The sequence below is a fragment of the Salvelinus fontinalis genome, chromosome 28, assembly GCF_029448725.1.
Source record: "Salvelinus fontinalis isolate EN_2023a chromosome 28, ASM2944872v1, whole genome shotgun sequence".
NCBI classification, from domain to species: Eukaryota; Metazoa; Chordata; class Actinopteri; order Salmoniformes; family Salmonidae; genus Salvelinus; species Salvelinus fontinalis.
This window is the reverse complement of record NC_074692.1, coordinates 6,806,692-6,821,247: the sequence shown is the minus strand read 5'-3', so window position 1 is coordinate 6,821,247 and position 14,556 is coordinate 6,806,692.

Sequence of the window (14,556 nt, the reverse complement as noted above, 5' to 3'; positions counted from 1 at the left end):
TATGTACTATTATATTGTATAGGCTTCAGCAGGGATCGTCAAATAGATTCAGCCGCGGGATGATTATTTTATTGAGCGGGTAGCCGTGACAGAATTACAAATCATTTGTAGACTACCCAAACAGATATATTATTTGACTAAAATAATAATTTCAAACCTTGCTTAAATTTGTATAAAATATATTGTGCGTGGGAATACTTGAACAGTTTTCCAAAATTAAAATCACTTGAAGCTGATTTCCTGTTGTTTTTACAGTCTTTTATGTCCAACAATAAAAAATAAAATAATATTTTTTACAAAATGTAACCAATTTGGCCTGCGGCCCACAAATTGGTGAACTCTGGGCTACGGTAAATTATTTATTTCTGTTCTGAAGCTGCAATCTACTGTAATCCTTATGTTGGCCAGCAGATGGAAGCAGATGTTTAAATTCCTAAATGATGTAGTCAGTGCCCTCACGTCGCAAAAGCACCCGTGTTGTATTCATTAGGCACCAAAAGGAAGAAAAAAGACCACCTGACCTGAACTTGTCCAATAAGAAATCCTCTTTGTCCATTGGAAATGTTTTGCTACGGTGTTTCCCTAATGAATACAACCCTGACCAATTACTTTTTAATCTAAACACATTCTCATTCATCAGTCAAAGCCCCACTACCTCCGAAAGCACCTCCAAGATTTTCCCCTTCATCCAGCAAACCTGCTCCTTTGTCTTCCCCTGCCGTCTAGTTGAACAGTCATCTGTTTCAGATACGTTGTAGGCATAAGTGCTGCACGACCCTCCAACCATGATGCCCGGGCCTGTATTCAGAAAGAGTTTCAGAGTGCTGATATATAATCGTATTAATTATGGTCTAAAAGGGAAATCTGACCCTATAGCACTTTGTGAATATGGCCCAGAGCTTCACCTCTCACCTTTCCATCACTTCCCCCACCTTCCTTCCTCCCCTCCCTCCCTACATTCCCAGCCTTACTGAAGCACACCGGGAATCTCTTTCCACATCACAGAGGAAAGACTAATCTGCTCTAACTTTAACTACGCCACTAATCCTTCAGGTTTATCTAAGTAGTGTGAGCACCTGACAACTTGGCCTGCCCTCCCCTCTGCAGCCTCTTAGGCTGCGTTTACACACGCAGCCCAATTTCAATATATTTTCCCACTAATTAGTCTTTATAACCAATCTGAATAAGATCTGATGTGAAAAGATCTGATGTGATTGGTCAAAAGACCAATAAGTGGGGAAAAATATATATCAGAAATGGGTAGCCTGAGCTGCAGTTTTGGCAGCACAACTTGTCCAAATATTGTCACCCAGCCAATTAGACCATTAGAAGTAGAGCCTGATGAGTCTGATGATATTTGGACTTCAGTCTTGCTCAATCCACTCCTGCTTACTATTCTCACTCACTGCTGCTTTTCTTTTATTTCAGTGTGCCTACATTATGATATAGGCAGCATCCAACTTGGATCAAGTGTCCTGCCCAGTCACCCTGGTCTCGAGCATCTCGTATTATTCTGCACGTAAATCCGGGACACTCGAATTCGTATGATATGTTTTGTTTGGTATGGTTACGTAAGACAGATGGTTACTAAAGGCAAAAAACGAAAGTAGGGTGGTTGGTCGGGGTGGATGGGTGAGCATATAACGTGAACATCTAGCAACCCAAAGGTTGCTAGTTTGATTCTCTTCACGGACAACGTTAGCATTTTAGCTAAATAGCAACTTTTCAACTACTTACTATTTTTTAGCTACTTTGCAACTACTTAGCATGTTAGCTAACCCTTCCTCTAAGCCTAACCTTAATCCTTTTAGCTAACCCTTCCCCTATACCTAACCTGAACCCTTTAACCTAACTCCTAAACTTAACCCTAACCTTAACCCCTATCCTAGATAGAATTCGTGACATATCATACATTTTGAAAATTCGTAGCATATTGTATGTTTTGCAAATTCATAAAATAAATGTTATTTAACTAGGCAAGTCAGTTAAGATCAAATTCTTAGTTACAATGACGGACTACCCCAGCCAAACCCTCCCCTAATCCAGACGACGCTGGGCCAATTGTGTGCCGCCCTATGAGACTCCCAGTCACGGCCGGTTGTGACACAGCCCAGGATCAAACCCGGGTCTGAAGTGACACCTCTAGCACTGAGATGCAGTGCCTTAGACCGCTGCGACACTCAGGAACCCTGAGAATTATAATTCGTAACATATCATTATTAATTAATACATACCATACAAAATGTAACGTATTATACAAAATGGAGTCTGCGGATTTACGTACAGAATAATACAAAATGCTCTTAGACCAGGTTGGCCCAGCCGATTGCTAAGGTTGTTGATTACTTTTACAATATTGAATATCAGTCAGATAGTTCCACACATTCACTTTTATTTTTTATTTTTTTTAAAGACACTCAATGGTAAATGAAAGATATCGACATTCTGGCTGTACTTTAAACGCATGAACCAACTCAGCTTTAAAACAACATATCCACAGATACTGATCATCATGGATCAGAATGTGGCGGAGACGGGAACTGTAAGTCTTTCATCAACGGAATGAACCACAACTAACATATTTACCACATTCCTCATAACCATTAAATGATGATAGATGGTAGAGTCCAGAAACCATTGAAACCCACTGGGCACAGACGTCCGTTAAATGTCGTTTTGATTTACGTTTGGTTGAGTTGTCAAATAACTTGAATTCAGTGTGAAATTAACCAACATTTCCACTTTGTCATAGGATTTAGGTTAAAAGTTTGGTGAAAAAAAAAAAAAAATGCAAATCCAATCAGTTTTGCACATTGATTTAGTGCAAACAACTTTGATTCAACCCGTTTTTGCCCAGTGGGAAGATAGATTATAGATTACAGAAAGGAGAATAAGAGCCATGCTGACACATCTTTATCTCAGAATCACTCATTGCCCCTCAGACAATTTATTCTGCCAAACGTAATTAGGCTTTCCTTTGAAGTAATTCCCTAAAAAGCTTTTCATATGCACCTGTGAAATACCTCACCTGAGTGGGACATTTCTGAATGAATATAGCCATTGGGGGAGTTGGGAATAGGGACCAGGGCCTCGTTTTCCAGTTGCAATGTAATTTAAGCATTACGATGATCATACAAGATGCATTGTTATCTATGTGACAACTTTTTGATGCTGGGCATACACTACATGACTTCTAAAATCTTAACTACTTGGACGCACTCACATTTCACGATTCCCTTGTCCCAAATCTTTCATTCCTTCCATCCTCAATCCCAGGATGTTCAGTGCTCACATTACAAATTATTCCCTAGTTGCTCCTGCCCTGCATTTCTCGGTTGTCATAGGAAAAAAATGAGGACAGGCAAACAGTGACCTGCTTAATTAGTGTGCACATTATCACAGTACCTTGTAACTTTTTCCACATTTTGTTATGTTACAGACTTATTCTAAAATAGATTCAATATCTTTTTTTTGCAATCTACACACAATACCCAAAACGTATCTTAATTAAGGCTAAGTTCATTGTTAAAATAGTTGAGCAACCCACTGGATGCCCATGCTATGGGCATCTGTCCTCCGGAGTGTTGAAGTGTGCCCTTGGCTATCCGTAAATAAATAAAAAACTAGAAAATGGTGCTGTCTGATTTGCTTAATATAAGGAATTAGTGATGTGGACACCAAGGAACTTGAAGCTCTGAACCTGGTCCACTATTTTAACAATGAACTTAGCCTTAAGATGCTTTTGAGAAACCGGGCCTTGGACTATAATTGAGTGTCTATGCCTGCGTTTACACAGCCAGCCCAATTCTGATATTTTTCCCATGAATTGGCCTTTTGAGCAATCACATCAGATCTTTTTCAGAGCTGATCTGATTGTTCAAAAGACCAATAAGTGAAAAACTATCAGAATTGGGTTGCCTGTGTAAACCAAGCCTAAATAGCAGGTTGATGTTATGGTGACAGCAGAGCTACAGCAACCCACTGGAGGCCCATTCTATGGGCATCTGTCCTCCTGATTTCTTGTGAAATTGCCAGGGACTCAATGTGGCGTGCTGGTGGATGAGTTTTGCTAATAAGAGAAGCATTTCTGCTTTACAGATCCCCTCTTTACTGTGTGAGTGAGCGTGCATGAAATCATTGTGCATGAAATCAGTGTGCAGTGAGTCTCCCATATCCACAGGCTCTGGTGAAGGCGGCTGCCTCATCAGCCTGGGAGCTTATCAGAGGGTTTAGGTGGGTGGAGTGGAGTGTAGTGGTGGTGGGGAGGATGGAATGGAAAAAAACAACCACAGCTCAACTTTCTGGGGTTAAAGGTGACAGTGTCATTAAACATTTAAACGGAGTGCTTGTAGTTTGAGGCCGGGATACAATCCAAGGTGCGTTATAGAGCAGCGCAATGGACAACTGACAACGCAATGCGCCTTTTATAGGCGTTTTCCTCAACATTTGCGGATATGGTATTTCACGGTAAACATTGCACGTCAGCTCAAGCATACATCATCTATAAAGTCAAATGTAATGCGCTGCTCTCCTGCTCGTGCACAGATAAGGGTCTACCTGTGCTCAAGCAGCTGCCTCTTTGCCCTATCCCACTTGCCACATTTATTGGATTGGTTGAACAGCGCAGAAGAGAACCTCCCCCAATTAAAAAATAAATACAAAATAAATCAAGATCAATATGTAGGGGGGATCTAGTTTCATGTGTTTCTTTTACGCCTGCTACATTACCCCTACCCCATTTGTTGGTCTGCCCTGTAGCCTACAGAGCTTACCTGTGCCCGGTTGTGTCTTTTCCCAGTCTGCCCTGTACAGAGATAGCACCCGCCCTGTATTGGTTACTGTCGAGTGTGTGTAGCAAGCTACCTCGTTTAAATATTGACAGTACTGCCACATCAGAATAACATTTGATTAACACTTGATAACACTTGATTTACATCATCATCAATATTCGGTCTGGTTGGCCGATAGCATATGTGCAGCAGCACTTAGTCATTTATTTCCTTATAGAATCATCGTGCCGGAGGTGCTGCAGCTGATTAATTGAAATATATTTCCCAGAAGTTATAGAATTACTGCTGTTTGTTCAGAAGAAATTAAATAATTCAGAATAGCCTACTTACTACTCCATGAGTAGGCCTACACTTTAGCCAAAAAGGATCAATAGCTTCTTTAAAAAATTGTCTAGCTGTGGATTGTGTGTAGCATATAGGGGGATATATATATTTTTACTTATGTATCAGGGAGTGTTGCAAATACAATCGGGTAAGCAAATGGCTCCTGCTGAGAAGAGACGACTAATCTCTCTGCTGTAGATGACCAAAATATTTGCTCAACATCCAAATAGGCCTATTGAGTGCATATTGTTTTACAAAGTAAAACAAGAGAGATAGATGTCGGCTTTTGGCAAAAGCACAATCAGCGCATCGGCCATCACCAGCCACTGAGCTGCCCATCATTGGGTGAGTCAGTGCAAGAGAGATTCCCTCCACCATATTTCTTGTACCAGTCTAGGCACATGCCCTTTAAATCCAAGTCATATTAGGATAGATTTATAATTGAAACCCACTGTAACCAAACCTATGTCCTGGACATGGAGTTGTATGGGGTCCTCTAGTGGCCAAAAGACTGCATTAGCATGGCATTTTCGTCTTTAAAAAAATAAGAAAATGGTGCGATATGGTTTGCTTAATACAAGGAATTTGAAATGATTTACACTTTTACTTCTACTTTTGACACTTAAGTATATTTTAGCAATTACATTGACTTTTGATACTTAAGTATATTTAAAACCAAATACTTTTAGACTTTCACTCAAGTAGGATTCTACTGGGCGACTTTCCCTTTTATTTGGTTTTAAATCATTTAGATTATGGTATCTTTACTTTTATGCAAGTATGACAATTGGGTACTTTTTCCATCACTGCAGTACTACTATATAATACTACTGCTTTCTCGCTTCCCCCTTTTCAGCTTAAAGCACTGCAAGGCTTTTCTCCTCATGTGGGGCATCAATGTTAATTATGCAACAGTAACGGTAAACCATGGACATAACAGAAAGAGAAGCAGTAGCGAGTACCAAAGTCACCCAAAGGCTGCCTGCCTGTAAACAGAGAAACATTCTGTCCCTCAGATGTAGTTGCACACTAACAGATGAAAAAACCAAAGCGGATTGCAGAGGGCAGCATATGGTACTACAACATGTGCTCATAGTGTCGTTCATGGAGATTCGGCCTCCCACTAATGAACTTACCTTGGTTACCGTAATCAGTTAGGACCTGATGGGAAAGTCCTTTACACAATAGGTTTAGCAAGGAGAGTGAGAGAGAGAGAGAGAGAGAGAGAGAGAGTGCGATGGAGAGAGTGCGAGAGAGATAAAAAAAAGAGAGTGAGAGGACAAATGAGAGAGATTGCAACTCATTCAAATGAGTTCATTGCAGTGAAATCAGATTATTATATCATAGCAAAGCTTCCCGTGAGAGGGAAAAAACGACCAGAGTCATGGACATAGAAGTCATCATCCACTTTATTTACTTCATGTCAAACAATATTACAGAACAGAGAGAATAAATTAACCATCTACATCATAATAAAGACATTTCAGTCCTGAGATTGACCCCCAAAAAAAGCAGTTACATTAGATTATCCACTATGGTACCTGGGCTGGAGGAAGGGGGCTGAAGGGGGTTGGAATTAGGGGTGAGGGAGAGGGCATACAGCGGCACAAAAGATTGGATGTGGTAGAGGTGGGGTGGGAAGGGGAGGTGAGGGGGGACGTCGGGGAGATTATGGTGAGATTGTAGAGGTGGGCTGGGATATAGGGGGGTAAGCAATCGCAGGTATGCTTGGCTGTAGGCACATTCAAAAGTTGAAAATCCCAAGGCTAAAGAATTTTACAGCTTTTTCATTTTTTTGAATTCAGAACCATCCGTTTGAAATCCAAGATCAATAAATATTATTACGGTTTCCAAAAAACTAACAAAAAACTAACGGTATTCTTTACACATTTTTCATCCTGAGGAGGCAAAATCATAAATACAACACTGCAGGGAGAACAATAAGAGAGATGCTTTATAGATTTCCTATTTCCATATATATGATTTTCTCAAGGTTGTGGCACCCTCATACTTTGGCAGCATTGGAGATCATTGTAGAATCAGTCCTGTTTGTCTACAGGAACATTCTGTGTGCCAAACAAACAATAAATAGATACTAAAACAAACCAAAAAATCCCCAGAATTTTAGATCGCACACAGCCATATAGACACTCCATGAAATAGATGAGAGATTTGGGGGTCCTTCTAGAATTAATCTTGTAATAGGGGAGACGGGGGGCAATTGTAACAGTTTTTGTATTGTACTCTATCGCTCAGAACCACTTGAACTAGGCCAGTAATTTGTATATATAATTAACTTGCATATGTCTCCTAATAACTCATATCATTTATGTCTGTACATAAGACGGTCGGAACACAATATTGATGTTAATCCTAAAAGTCAGGACGTTCACTTCTCCCCTGCTATTGTAAAAGTAGCTGGGGTCAAATGTATCACCTAAAAACATTCATGCTGATGAATGATCCTATTATCATAGACAAATGTAATGATTCTGAAAGAAACATTTCTATGTACTTAATCAATAATTACAGTAACACTCATGTTTTTGCATGAGCATTCGCTTCCTCTCAAAACATCTGAATAGGGGGGCAAGAACAAATTCTTATTTACAATGACGGCCAAACCCTAAACCAGACGACGCTGGGCCAATTGTGCTCCGCCCTATGGGACTCCCAATCACGGCCAGTTGTGATACAGCCTGGAATCGAACCAGGGTTTGTAGTGATGCTTCGAGCACTGAGATGCAGTGCCTTAGACCACTGCGCCACTCAGCAGCCCAATGGTGATGGAGGTGCCCAGATCATATCTGTCCACAACTTCTTTGGCACTCTACAGGACCCCAAGGCTAGTTACAGATATTATGTTATAATTCATACAATATTAAATAGTGAGATATTTGGCTGTGATTTTTCAAGCAGGAAGATAACCGAAATGGGCATGCACTGTGGGCGTTTCATCACTCTAGCTTGTGTCTGCTTTGATACATTCAAGGTGTTCAAATTGCCAACAGTCTCCCTTACATACAGTTATAACATTGAGGAAAATGCAACTTCATAGGCACCTGAAATTGTACCCAGCTGGACTTTGTTGACAGAGAAGGGATTCTAAGCTTATCCTCGGGACACGGGCATCCCACTGATTATACTTCTTTGATCTTTAATCTGTGCTATAAATGAACTGTTTTGATTATTTTATTGATGTTGTATTATTTTTAAAAGATAACGACGCTACAGTACATCACCAGTGCTTTACATTCAAACTTAATGATATTCACACGTCCGTCTGTCAACTGTATCACCTGTGCCTACGAGGAGTCATTGTAAGCACTCTGCTCCAAATCTGTGGGCAATTCAATCCCTAGTATAGATCATGTGCAACATCCATAAGGTTCTTAGGTCACCTGTACAAGCCTCCTCAGGAAGACCAGAATTATCAACGGAAACAATGCTTTGCTTTTAACAGGTAGAAGAGCGAAATGGAGAGGACTGTGTTGATGATATGATGTTCCAGTCGGCAGTGGGAAAATGGAGGAGGACAGGAGTGGTCCCGGGGATAGGGGAAGTCAGAGGATATGTCTCAGCCAGCCTTCTAGGTCTGGGCAAAAGCAGTGTCTAGTAGGGGGGAGAACCACCCCAACCCGTGTCATCTGTGTGTGCAAGGTACAGTATATAGAGGCAGCGCCAAGGCTCTACAGAGAGAGCATCTGCCCTTTTTTGTTGACTGAGATATCTTAACAGCCAGTCTATCCCTCTTCACCTCTCTCCCCTTTGCCTCATAGTATCGTCCCTTTCCCAGAGTCATGGTGCTGTTGAAATACCTGAGATACAGAGCGCTGGAGGAATACGTCAATAGACATTCTGTGAGGATAACTTTTCTCTATACAGCCATTGGCCACAGGAAGATAGCACAAAATATGTGGAGGTCATTCTCTGTGTAGTGAAGGAGTGGGAGAATATATATATATCCACTAACCTCTGCGCTTCCAGGAACAAATGGCAAGTGATAAACATGAACATACCATTTGTGCTTCATACAAATGGAAATCTTTCAATACCGCTCACTGAAGACTGTCCTTCAATAAGATAGAGACCTGGGCCAGGATTCAAGCAAGCTACACTGTGACGACATCACACTGCACTTGACTTATGAAGGTAATTTACGCTTGAGCCGACATCTGCAGTATTGACCAATGAAATTTACCAGTAAAAAAAACTGTATGATATTGGTCTAGTTTGTTGGAATCCTGGCCAGAGACCTTTATTGATAGGCAGAAGAGCTTTGACGCGAGCGACCAGTGTGCATCATAACATCCCCAGAGACACACACTACTGTTTCTCAATGCATAGAGTCACAGGTTGGGTGGCTGAAACCAGAAGCAGCACCAGCCGCAACATGACAATTATCCTGATTACTAAATGCTTCAAGGGCCTGCTCTGCCTCGCCATCTCGCTCTCTCCCTGAGATCTGTCACAGAGAGCAGAAAGGGCCCCTCAGCCAGCCAGCCAGCCAGGGCCAAGGCACATAGAGTAATCCAACAAAAAAATTCCCCTCCATCATCAAAAACAGCAGGCCATCTTTCAAAGGTGCCTTTGCCGCCTCAGAGCCCAGGGTGGTGTGGAGGAGGAAGGCCATCCGAGATGGCGCTGCATTGGCTGTGGTTCAGTGTCCACCCACCCCCTCAACACTTCCCCATCCCGTCAGTCCTCCTTACCCTGGGTTTGTTTAAGCACTGGTGAACCCTGTTGGCCCTGGATGAGGGGGAGGGAGGGAGGGCGTAGATAATGACATGCCATATGCCACTCTGCAGCCGAGAGGCCCTGCACGGATGGAGCCATGGATGGGCGGTCACAAGTCTTATTGAAAATGTAATTCCATTATCCTAATATGGGCTGAGCATCCATTTTCGCAAAGGAGCCTAGAAATCCTAGATAGAGGCCAGTGCAACAGAGGTATATTCCACGAACAGTAACCTCCCTTGGGACAGACAGTTTGGAGACTGTGTGGGAACTAAAATAAAGCCCCCTATCCCACTCCATGAAGAAACATGAGGGATGCATGGTAATAGTATTACTCCATTCTAACAATAGAAAATAATCACTTTCATTGATCATGGGAAATGTTCTCTATTTTTATCCATGGAACGATAAATTGAAGAGACTTTCTTTTGGAATGTTTAAAGATTTGGCCCAGTTTAGATTTGGTTCATTAAGAAATGTTAGCGCCCATGACTGAATTCAAACATGAGTTGGTTTCAGGGTGTGGTTTGATGTGGGTGTCTCTCGTGTGTGTTTACAGGTGGGAAGAATTAGCCAAATCATTTAGCCAATTAGCTGGTGTGGCAAAGTTGGTTTGACTTTTTTATTTAATTTATTTAATTGACATTTGGAGCTATTGACCTTTTAAGATATTGTCCCATGTACATTGTTTACTTTACTGATGGTCCCACTCGGGCTCCCGAGTAGCGCAGCAGTCTAAGGCACTGAGTCTCAGTGCTTGAGAAGTCACAAAAGACACACTTGTTAGAATCCAGGCTGTATCACAACTGGCCGTGATTGGGAGTCCCATAGGGCGGCGCACAATTGGCCCAGCGTCGTCTGCGTTTGGCCGGTGTAGGCTGTCATTGTAAATAAGAATTTGTTCTTAACTGACTTGCCTATCTAAATGAGGGTTAAATAAAAAACTAGCCCCATAGTGATGTCAAATTTAATGTCAAGTCATGGGCATTAAGATAGGGTCATGTGTAACGCTCAGAATTGACAACTACTTACTGTTGGCATGTGAGCAGGATAATTTTACGCTACCCTTCATTCCGTGACACATTTTTCTCCAATCATCTCGCAAATATTTATGACCAAAATGATCTTATTTACACTTCCGAGTCAACTAGAATAAAGGTTTCTGACTCATATCGATGCCACATAATCCATTTTCAAAAAGAGAAGTTGCTTTTCAAGGGCAGTTGCTCTTTAACTCTAAACCACAGTATTATCCTCTACCCTCTCATAATGACAACTCTGAAAAAGCAGAGAGCTACAAATGGACATTAAATACATAACTTGTCTACAGGACTAGAGTTTGAGAGGATAGTGTCCATAATGGAGTTCAGAGCTTTATATTTGGATATAATATAAGCCTCAATATAGGTCTGTATGGAGTACAGACAGGAAGGAAGAACCAAGCTGAGTACTAAAGTCCTGCACATCCACTGTTAAAACACAACCTCCCAAAAGTGACAGACAGTAGATGACAGGCCAGGCCGGAAGAGATAACCGCCTGGAAGGGTGCTCCGAGACGTTCCTTTTGTGGTGACAACGATCTGACAGACACGACCAAAAGAAGAAAGACAATCCGTCACAATGCCAAGTCCCCAGGGACTTGTGTGGTTAACTTGAGTGTTGAGTGTCTGCCACAGTGACGTCGGAGGCGGTGAGCTCAAAGTTCAGACCTGTTCCTAACATATCCTTGTCCAATGATGAAAAAATATGACTAAATTCTAATGTGTCTTGTCATTATCTAAAAAACACTAATAGACAAAATATGTGATGGGAAACAACAGGAATTAATAAGGGATATTAAAATATTTATCAACAGTTTTAGAGATTATTCTTTTCCTAAAGATAATCCCCCTGCTCTCTGAAAAACAGGGTAAATTGCACTACAATCCTGTGGACAAATGTACCCTACTCCCACTGTCAGTCGGCCTGGTGTTATCCAATACTCCCATTAGATGGGAGACGCAACACCAATAACCTCTCCTTGTGGGAAAATGCTGACACCAAATGCTCCACACACTGCCTGTAGTCTCACTATAGCTCTCCTCCAACATCACGTGACATGGTTTAACGCTTGGGTGCTGAAGCCAAACGGAAAGGGATTTGGAATCTGATACATCTTCTGTAAATCTGTCAAAATATTTCAACAAGACTGAATAAAACGATGGCAGAAACATGTGCTGGGATGTTAAGCTGTTGAAACAACGTGAAAATATTTCACTGTGGAATGTTAAGGAGGATACTTACTGTATTAGTGCAAGTCTAGATACTCCTTGGTCTAAGAGCTTTGCTTTGTCAGCCTTCCAAGGATTTCCACAAACACTACTGTATTACCGTATTCATTTAAAGGAGCAATCAGCGTTGCTACATACATTTTTGGACTTATAAATGAATGATATGTACCCATTGGTTCTTGAAGAATACAGTGCCGTGAAAAAGTATTTGACCCTTTCTGATTCTCTATTTTTGAATATTTTTTAAATACTGAATGTTATCAGATCTTCAATGAACACCTAATATTAGATAAAGGGAACCTGAGTTTACAAATAATTAAATAAATAAAATAAGTTTTGTTAACAAAGTTATGCAACACCCAATGCCCCTGTGTGAAAAAGTATTTGGCCCCTTACACTCAATAACTGCTTGTGACACTTTTAGCTGCAATGACTCCAACCAAATGCTTCCTGTAGTTGTTGATCAGTCTCTCACCTCGCTGTGAAGGGATTTTGGCCCACTCTTCCATGCAGAACTGCTTTAACTCAGCGACATTTGTGGGTTTTCAAGCATGAACTGCTCATTTCAAGTCCTGTAACAACATCTCAATTGGGATTAGTTCTGGACTTTGACTAGGCTTTTCCAAAACGTCAAATTTGTTGTTTTTTAGCCATTTTCATGTAGACTTGATTGTGTGTTTTGGATCATTGTCTTGCTTCATGACCCAGCTGCACTTCAGCTTCAGCTTACAGACGGATGGCCTGACATTTTCCTGTAGAATTCTCTGATAAAGAGCAGAATTCATGGTTCCTTCTGTGGATGACATGGGTCCCATTATACCTGGTGAAAACCAAACACTGCCTTCCACAGTAAGAATCTTATACCAACGGTCAAGCATGGTGGTGGTAGTGTGATGGTTTGGGAATGTTTTACTGCCTCAAGACCTGGACGACTTGCCTTAACAGAAGAAACCATGAATTCTGCTCTGTATCAGAGAATACTACAGGAGAATGTCAGGCCATCCGTCTGTAAGCTGAAGCTGAAGCGCAGATGGGTCATGCAGCAAGACAATGATCCAAAACACACAATCAAGTCTACATGAAAATGTCTAAAAAGCAGCATATGTGAAGTTTTGGAATGGCCTAGTCAATGTCCAGACCTAATCCCAATTGAGATGTTGTGGCAGGACTTGAAACGAGCAGTTCATGCTTGAAAACCCACAAATGTTCCCGAGTTAAAGTAGTTCTGCATGGAAGAGTTGGCCACAGCGACGTGAGAGAATAATCAACAACTACAGGAAGCGTTTGGTTGGAGTCATTGCAGCTAAAGGTGGCACAGCCAGTTATTGAGTGTAAGGGGGCAATTACTTTTTCACACAGGGGCATTGGGTGTTGCATAACTTTGTTTATGAAATAAATGAAATAAGTGTGTAATTGTTGTGTTATTTGATCACTCAGGTTCCCTTTATCTAATATTAGGATTTGGGTGAATATCTGATAATATTCAGTATCAAACATACGCAAAAGTAGAGAAAACTATAAAAGGGGGCAAATACTTTTTCCCAGCACTGTATAACTTATAAATGCCTCATGAGATTAGTTAGAACTGTCGCACCCCATCAGAACACAAAATATAAGCTTGTTTTACTCCATTTTTGGAAAAACATTGTAAATGTAAACTAACACTGTACAGCCTCATAACATGGTTAAAACTATCATTTGGATATCATGGATGGTCAGTCCTTGCATCCATAGCTCTGTCTTTAAATTTCTCCAGCCCCAATCACCCTGTTTTTACCAAAATAGTGGTGGGGAAAACGCTTTGGCAATGTTTCAACTGCTGATTGCCTCTTTAAGGCTCATGGTAAATGGGGTTATCTTGAGGGGGAAATGCAAATCACATTTGCTGATGCGTTGAGGTGCAAAACGATGAAAGTTTCAGTTTTGCCGTTAGTCATCTCCTTTTTGTGGCTCTACTAAATCTAAGGATATAGAGTTGGAATATCTTCAAATCCTGGGATAGAAAAGACTGTCGGTCGATAACTACTTTCTTTCAGTGGTAGGCCTATATGAACAATGGTATGGATGCGGCTATTTGAACACATTGTGTCAAATTTAAAAGAAGATCAATCCATTATATAAAGGTTAGTTTGGTGGAAGAGGTTCCACAGTGATCACAAAAGCATTTATGAAGCCTTTGGGACATGGTTGTTGATCGTATAAGGTTATTAAAAAGGACCCTTGCTTCCTAAATTGTTTCAGTTAAACTTTAACACACATTCCACACACAAACCTCAGATCTATACACACCACGATGAGACTTGCCAAAAATATGATCCTCTCGAGAATCATAGATATTTGGCATGAGTCAATCTTTTTCTCTATCAATTTTTTGTGTGGAATATATTAAAAATAAATAATGACAGACCTCACAGCCAAAATGTGGCTTCTGAATA